We start from the raw sequence: 8,970 nt of genomic DNA on the forward strand, positions 1-8,970 counted from the left end.
GGTTAGGGAGGGATGGAGGGGTGGATGGAAGGACGGATGGAGGCATCCGCGCTTTCCGAAACACGGCTCCAGCCTGGCCACGCACGGCGCGGGGCACTGGCCCCTGTGGAGAGATGCATAAAACATCCGTGTAGGGAAACGCCGGCATCCCTGGCTTTCCTGCTCATCCTATATCCTAAGATAAATATGTGATCAGCAGGGAAATAAGCGTGCACAGAGGAAACCTAAGGATTAAGGCCGAGCAGTGTTCCTTGAACATGTAGAGCTGGAAGCATTGTATGTTGGAGAGACATACAGCTTCATGCCATCAGAGGTGGTGAAGTAGCTGCTTGGACACTCTAGACACCCCTGCCCATGAGCGTGGTTTCTGAGCTACACGGTTAAGACATTAAATTGAGAGAAAGGCTAAGGCATCCCCCGTTTCACTCAACCTGAGGCAAAAGCTCCACCACAGCATGTACCTTGATAGTTGTAAACAGTCCACAGCGACTTTAGGTCTGCTCAGGGGGGCCAGTTAATCAGTGCGACACCAAGCTGGGGCTGGGACTGCAGCTCCAGATCAGCACCAAAAGCCCGTCTTCCACCTCAGCTCTGAGGGGAAGCATTTCCTTGTTCCTCCTCTTCTCAGTTTGCAGGCCTCTGGGGTGGTCCACCAGCCCGAATGGTTCCTGCCTCCTCTGAAGGGGAGGCTGTCCTGGTCTTTGGAGGAGGCTCTGCAGTACCCAGAGTGTGATGGCGCGGAAAGGGCTGGGAATTGTTTCAGAAACTGGGGGGATCTGTCCAGGACAGCCACAGGTTTTTTTTGGACTTCCCAGAGGATGTGTCCTGCATACCTGGGAATCCTGGTTTAGAGTCCTGGCCTGACAAGGGATTGGGGCTGCCGCAGATGCTGGGTATCACACTTTTTCTGAACAAACCGAGGGCACCTGCACCCCAACGGCGGTATTGCTGAGGCTGTCCCCTGTCACAGCTGTGAAAGAGTCATGTACCCACTTGATATTTCAGGTATTCCCAGGCGTGATTGTAAAGCAACTCCTGTCTCTGCAGTGATGGAAATCGTTCCTAAGAAGTGAATGAAGGCTGACGGGGCGCTGCAGGGGCCAGCTGCTCCATAAGGGACAGGGAGCTGGGAGCCAAGTGTGGTAACGACTGACAGGGCAGGATTCCCCCAGCCAGGGCCCCGTCCCACCATACCTGAGCAAGGCAAGCAGAGCAGTTTGTGGCCAGTAGCCAGGATCGGCCTCCAGTCCAGATCACCGGACAAGTCGATGGGGATGAGGCAGATCCCACTTGAAGCCGGGAAGTCAAGTTCTCGAGTTGGGGTCCAGACGAGCGGGCTGCATGGCCAGGTCCAGCCAGTGTAGCTCGGGCAGGAGCAAGGGATGAGCCGCAGCTTAAAAGCAGCTGCCGAGCAAAGGAGGGGGGAACCCCTACTAACGACCCCTCCAGGTCTTTCCTAACAGCAGCCCGTGTTAGCGAACGGACCTTGAGCAGCCAGCTTCAATCCTAGAAGGTGGGTAGGCTGTGCTACAGGCCCTGACAGGGTCACCACAAGCCATCCTACCACCTCAAACCTTGTCTGTGTCTTGTCTGTGTTAGCTGATGCATGGTTGCCCTCTATCCCACCCCGCTGGGGCTCCCCAGGTATCGTACACGATTTCCTTCCCCAGCCTGGAGTTACACAAACCCTGACTCAGCATGACTGGGGCAGTTAAGGTAAAAATTCAAGCTATCAGGTTGCCAATAAATTATTCAGAACTTTGTGCTGATTATTCCTTTAATTCTCAAGTTCTCCAGGAACTGATTCAAATTTCTCCAGAAACATTTCCTCCCCACATATCTCTGATTCAGCTCTGCATTATCTAGGTTACATGGCCCCAAGCTGCAGTCTGCTGCAGAACCGAGACCACCAGGTCTGAAGCCCTCTGAAATGTTGCAACTACTTCTGTTTGGTTCCAGCATCCGCGTGAGGAGGTGGCTCTGCCTAAAGAACTGCCTAGGGCTCACACAGGGTGTAGAGCTGCATGGGGGCTGCTTCCCAACTTGAGCCCATGTTCTCCCTGCTCTTTGTGCACCACACTTCCTCCCCTTTTTCCTTTTGACCTAGTTCTGCATCCTCACCCAAAGACAGGTTCAGGGGGTGGGTTATTGGAGTATGACAACATTTTCTAGCTTAAGCAGTACTGGCACAAAGCCCAACTTGACAAGCCCATCACAGCTTATCAGCCTGAGGCTGACTCCACAGCATGTGTCACCTCTATCATTTTGTGCCTCCGTGACTGGTGGTTTGAAGCAAGCACTGTAGTTCATACCAAGTTAATGCTCTGAGCACTGCCAGGCTGTAGAACTATGGACACAGGGTCTCGTTGATAGATACTGGAGTTTTTCGGTGTTTTCATTGCTTTGCTCCAAACACTTCATCGCCTGCCCACTGCGGTACCCTGCACATCCTCACCTTCATTTCTCCTGGGGGTGCTGGAGGGCCTTCCGTTCTCCTGATCGTGTCTCCAAAGCTGTGAGGACAGGTCTGCCCCCCTCTGCCAAGTTCTTTGTAAGTCACTGGTCGCCAAGCTGCAAAACTGCCGGCTGTCTGCTTTTCAGTATGCCTTCTCTCATTCCTCTTTTCCTCTCTGTAAGCTTTTGTGATTAGGAAACTGAACTTGTATTTCAATACTTACTTATATTTCAATACCTCTGTGACTAACCTCTGGCAACATTTTCAACCTGCCTTGACCAGAAGAAATTCTGGCTTTATTTGAGCTTTCCTCAGCTAAATGCTCTCCTGGGGAGCAGAATCTCACCAACCTCAGATCCTCTCACTTTTTCCTGATCCAGCTCACCCTTTGCCTTCTTCCGTTGTTCTGCTGCATTATTCTTGATGCTGAACATTTCCACCTCTCCCATTGCTGTTTGCAAATCTGTCCTTCATCCAGGGCACACATATTGGGCTGTCTTCGTTCTTCATCCAGTCTTCACTTTCTCCCAGCATCCTTCTCTGTCCACAGACATCCTGAATCCCAGTAGAAGCAATGTTTGTCATCACCCCCTCAATCTGCAAAGAAGTGTCACTTCTCCTCCATTTCTATCACATAAGTGTGTTGTGTCTCATTTCTTTCAGCACCCGGTTCAAAGCTGCCTTGCCTTTTGTCTAGACAAACTTCGGTGGATTCACACCGGCAGGTCACAGACCTGGTCTGCCTGTGCTGTTCCTTCTCCTCCACAATGGCTTTTGGGTCCTTCCAGCACAGCCTCACTTGTCTTGGTCTCCTCTGCATGTTCTCCTAGTGGAAGTGGCCATGCAGCTCCCGTCCATGTCCTGCTTATCTCCTTTCAAATACTATATGGGGAAAAATACCTGGAAAAAAAGTCCCTTCCAGTACATTTTTATTTTAGCTGTGTTCTTTCACTTTGGGGAGCACTGGCGATCTACCAAAGTCGCAGGCATCGGGCATTTTCACATTATCCTTCCGCCATATGTTGCACTCTAGGTGGATATAGGACATGATAAAGCTAATATGACAAGAACGAACACTTGCTGTATTTATAAAAACTGCTGAGACACAAGGAGTGATGAGAGCTACCTACCCACAGAGGCTGTGGATTCTCTCTGTCACACAGTCTTCAAATCAAGGTTGAAAGTCTTTTCAAGAGATGATCTATAACTCATCCAGAAGCTATTGGCCTGATGCAGAAATTATTTGGTGAAATTTTGTAGCTTACTTTATAGAATCATAGAATCATAGAATCATTTAGGTTGGAAAAGACCCTTGGGACCATCAAGTCCAACCATCAACTCCACTCTACAAAGTTCTCCCTTACACCATATCCCTTAACACCACATCTAAACAAGTCTTAAACACATCCAGGGATGGTGACTCCACCACCTCCCAGGGCAGCCTATTCCACTGTCTAACCACTCTTTCTGTGAAGAATTTTTTCCTAATGTCCAGCCTAAACCTACCCTGCTGCAGCTTGAACCCATTCCCTCTTGTTCTATCACTAATTACCTGTGAGAACAGACCAGGACCAACCTCTCTACAATGTCCTTTCAAGTAGTTGTAGAGAGTGATGAGGTCTTCCCTCAGCCTCCTCTTCCTCAAACTAAACAGTCCCAGCTCCTTCAATCGCTCCTCATAAGATTTATTCTCCAGGCCCTTCACCAGCTTCGTTGCCCTCCTCTGCACTCTGTTGAACTTCAGGCTAGAAGGTTGTAATGCTCCTCCCTTCAGGCTCTAAAATCTTGGACTCCATGGAGCTCCTGTTGTCTGTTAGGTACGTTCTTTCTGAAAAAAAAAGCCTTCACGTATAAGAAGCTTCTGATGTCTATTCCAGTGTCCCGTTGAACATATCTTTTTCTTTACATGTCAGTGTATTGATTTCTAAATAATCACTGGAGATACACAGCACACGATGACAAGGAGATTATGGCACTTGTCATGCCCGTTGCTAAACGCTCTCAGCTGGCAGCTGCTGGCTGAGTGACTGCAGCCCTGAGCACACCTCTCCCTTGCGCTCTGCTCTGAATTTTCCTGGTAGTTTCGAGCTGCACTTCTTAACCCCTGGGTAAAATCCTCGCCCTCCTGAAGTCCGCAGGACCTTGGTCACTGTCACTTAATGGAGATAGGAGTTCACTTTGCGTAGCACTTCTGGCATTTTGGTCTTTTCCATTATACCTCATCTTCTCTCCCAACACAGACGCATCCATATTTCTCCTGTCGACTCTCTCCTGTGGCTGAGCGCCTCCAGTCATGCCACGTAGAGCATCCAGCTGCTAGAGGCTGTTCTTCTGTCCTGCAGTTTTTCTGTGGCAAGGACAGAGCAACTCATGGCACGTTTCCTCTGGCATCTTTCAGCTTGAGACACTGGGCAGCTCTGCCCTGCTCAGGACAAGGGGTTAGACAATGTCTTTTCTGTGGGGCTGCTGAAGGGGTAAGGGCTGGACACCAAGGCTTTCTGTTAGCTGAATATACCGACTACTCCTGGTTACCTGTAAATCAGAGGGGAAAATTTTAACCCTTTGGACCACTCTGGAGTGGGTACTGCATGTCAGTGCCCCTTCACACCTGGTCCCCCCTCCTCTCTCTGATAGCAGGCAGTGCCGGATGGGGCAACCAGTGGAGGTTCCTTGCCACTCTTCCCCATCCCCTAAAAGAGAAGAGAATAATATGCAAGGAATCATAGAATCATAGAGTGTGTTGTGTTGGAAGGGACCTTTAAAGGCCATCTAGTTCAACCCCCCTGCAGTCAGCAGGGACACCTTTAACTAGATCAGGTTGCTCAGAGCCTCATCAAGCCTGGCCTTGAATGTCTCCAGGGATGGGGCCTCCACCACCTCTCTGGGCAACATAATAAATGTTTCTATCTCCTTTTAAAAGCAGCTTACTAAAAGTGATTTTATACCAAGCTAGACCCATAGTTTAGACATGCTTTTCACTGTTCTGGAGCAACCAAGCTCATTTTTGTTCAATCTGTTTCAAATGTTTCTGGTGTTGATTCATTAGGCTGTACCAGGGTACAAGCAGGTGGACTAAAATATCTTCAGCAGTGATAATTTTAAAGCCAGCTAAAATGTGGCGTAGGAAAGTAATGATGCTTGACCTGGACATCCCAAACGAAGCTGCCATTAATGCATATAAAGATTCGCTTGATTCACTGTGACTGTTGGCCACCTCATTAGCCATTTAATTCTAATACTAATTTTGGGGTGAGGATGTTCTGCTCAGGTCTCAATAATGTTTCGGCATATAAGTACCACAGGTAAATACTACACTGTGCCAAAGGATTTTCTCTGGTACACTGTCCTTTAACTATATTATGTGTTCCCTTTTCTTGGTCTGTGAGAAAGAGGAAATTTGGGAATCACTTTGATGTCCTTTCCAGCATCAGGTGACAAACTAGTCTGCCTTGCTTAAAGAAAAGCATGTAGGGGGGCTGAAGGGAAATCCAGGGAGACCTAGTTTTGTTCCAGGGCATGGATCCTTTAAGGAAAATAAATATATAGGAAAATATTACTATTCACAGCTTCTGCCCATAGGTGAGTGTCCATATTCGGGACAGTATAAAAGATAAAAAGGCAAGTATCTAAAGCAACTTTCTAGCCAGTCCATGGCCTGGGTTGCAGCCTGCTCTACGTGTTCTGGCTACTGAGCTTCAGGACAGATCTGGATTAATTGGTGAGGGACCAGAGAAAAATAATGAGACGTCCAGAAAACATAGATTTCTTTGGTCTAGAGAGAAGATGACTGAAGTGAGATACCATCAAGTCTTCAAATGAATTTAAAAAAATGTAGCAGTGGTGAGCTTCTAAAATTGTCCACTAAATCTACTGAGGGAGTAGATACCGTGGACCGTTACGGGAGGTGGCTTAGTTTGTAGCAAGATGGTAGGAGAAAATCTCTAACAGCAAGGAAAGGATGCCTGTCCTCTATAGGACAGGTATTGGGGTAGGATGCCTATCTTGAAGAAAATTCATTGGGTAGGTTTAAGGACAGGTTACACAAACATCTCAAATGAATGGTTTGTGTATAGTGGACCCCTTTTACAGCTGGGGGAGGGACTAGAGGGCCTGCTGAGGTCCTTATGAGCTGTAATTGCTATGTTTCCATGAGTAAGAAGTCAAGATGCCAAGAAAATTGCTTATTCCACTGCCACTTAGAAGACAGAAGCCTTCTACCAAGGGTGAAGTCTAACAATCAAATTTGGGAAAACGTGGGGCTTTTTTTTCCCGGAGGAAACAATCTGGTTTTACAGACCCTAAGCATTAACTCAAGAAAAAATTATCTTACCTATAAAATTGCATCAAAAATATTAAAATTAAAAAGTGAATATAAAATGATGCTGGGAAATCTAAGCAGCCTGAAGCTCCAGCACTGTAGAGAACTGCTCTTATTCATGTCACACATTGCTAATGGGGATGGTTCAAATTTCACTCTCCTTCACCTTCTCACTTTGGAACCAAGTTTGTGTTTCATACTGGAAGAAGAAGTCTGAGCGGGTAAAGGCTTGTTCTTATGGATTTACCAGATGTCTTTCATGAAGGTGGTTGTGAGGGATCTCAGCATCTTCCCAGCTTTGGCAAATGTGCTTGGCTGTAGCCCATTGCAAACAGCACCTTGCCTGGGAGTGTGCCATGGGCTGGATTTAACGGGTGGCTGTAGCGTTGGGAAGAAGTAACCCTGGTGGGATTTTTTCCTCCAGTGCACCCGCAAAGAGGGTGGGGTTTCCAAAGCTGGGGCACACAGACAATCTCAAAATGATCTAACACGGTGGTGGGACCAGCTGCAACCTTCCTCACTGCACCCGGTGCCTATGGGGACCATATGGGAGGAGGCAGGGGGTCGCAGCAGCCCCCACCGCAGCACCCACCAGCAGCTGCAGCGCTGCCCTTGCCCACACCCATGGTTCTGCCATGGGGTCCTGCCCCCTCCTGCGGGGCCCGAGCACAGGTCATGTCTGGGAGCTGCTTTCCCACGTGTGGGGTGTGAAGCTGTGGGCAGGGACACTGTGGCCAGGACATTGGGTCTGTCCAGGCGGGGGGCTTGGGAGGGCAACATGCCCCAGCAGCAGTGGTGACAGGTTTCCTCTCTGCCTTGTCCCACTCCTTTGGAGCTGCTCAGGTAGCAGGAAAAGAGAAGAAACTCACAGCTCCCAGACCTTTGCTCGGGGTTTCTGTGCTCAGTGTAACCACCCTGAGTCCATCTCCTCCTTGCAGGGTGCAGCAAGCTGGATTTCCAGCTGCCAGAGGTGACTTCACCCAGGGAGGACAGCTGGGTGAGCTCCTTAGGAATCCTTCTCCTCAACAAGGTGCTCCCATAGATGGACATCGCTCAGCTCCCAAGCTGAGCACCCTGCCATGCCCGGAATGAGTGTGGGGTTACACTGGGAGCTGCCACAACATATTACAAGCCCTGGAACACGGGGGAATCCCACATCCGAACTCAAGATTGTGGGTGGAACAGAGACATCCCAGGCCCGTGGCATCAGCTGGGGTGGGATGTTGGGGCCAGAGGCAACTATTTGGAAGACGAGGGTTGGTATAATCTCAGATGCACCTGGGTTCGGAGCTGCAGTGCAGGGCTGTGCTAAAATGTGGGTAAAAACTGCCTCTGGGAAGTGGGATCAGGAGCAAAACTTCTTCCCCGCAGCTACTCAGTGCCGCATCCTGCCTTCCCCTGTGTCCAGAGAGGCTGCGTAAAACCCTGTGTACCAAGAAGGGCCAAGACCGTCCAGTGGCCTCCTTACTCAGAACCCTTTTAGGAGGGATTTTAATTCGTGTAAATGAGTGTTTTTAATTTGTTATACTGGCCTTTATCTCTATTACCATCTCATTTGCTTTTAAACCTAGTTTTGCCATCCTGACTGAATTCCATTTGATGCATTAGGAGTAATTCTCTTCCCAAAGGGTTAGACATTTTCTCTCCACATAAAAGTCGCTTATTTTGGATAAAGAGACGATTAGATTTATCTTTAATATTTTAATGGCAGCCAGGATTATTGGGTGGGCAGCCCTGGGTTTGGTTGTTGTTGGGGGATTAGACTCTAATAAACTCTTCAGATTGGGATTTTTTTTTCTGTTTTGCACAAAGTACTTGTATTTATTTAAAAAAATTCACTTCTTTTTGAGTCATAAATTCCATTTGCTGTTTCCTATTAGTATTAAATCAAGTTGATTAAATTCGTAGTGACTATTTGCACATATATCTTTTTAATTTTAACATCCACAACATAAAATCTTTAATGGTGCAATTTGAAATACCTGCAACATGCATTGCTGTTGCTGTTTAAACAGATGGAAATGAGGATCCAGAGGGAGGGGGGAGGGAGAGAGGAAGGGATGGAGAGATGGACGGACAGACTGATGTTGAAACGGGGGTGAAGTGGTTGTCCCCATCACATCAAACGTTTAAAGATTTGGGGGTTTATAAGGAGATAGAATTTGGAACGAGCTCCCTTCCTCCCCCCCAGATCCCC

The sequence above is a fragment of the Rissa tridactyla genome, chromosome 4 (assembly GCF_028500815.1).
Source record: "Rissa tridactyla isolate bRisTri1 chromosome 4, bRisTri1.patW.cur.20221130, whole genome shotgun sequence".
In the NCBI taxonomy this organism is placed as follows: domain Eukaryota; kingdom Metazoa; phylum Chordata; class Aves; order Charadriiformes; family Laridae; genus Rissa; species Rissa tridactyla.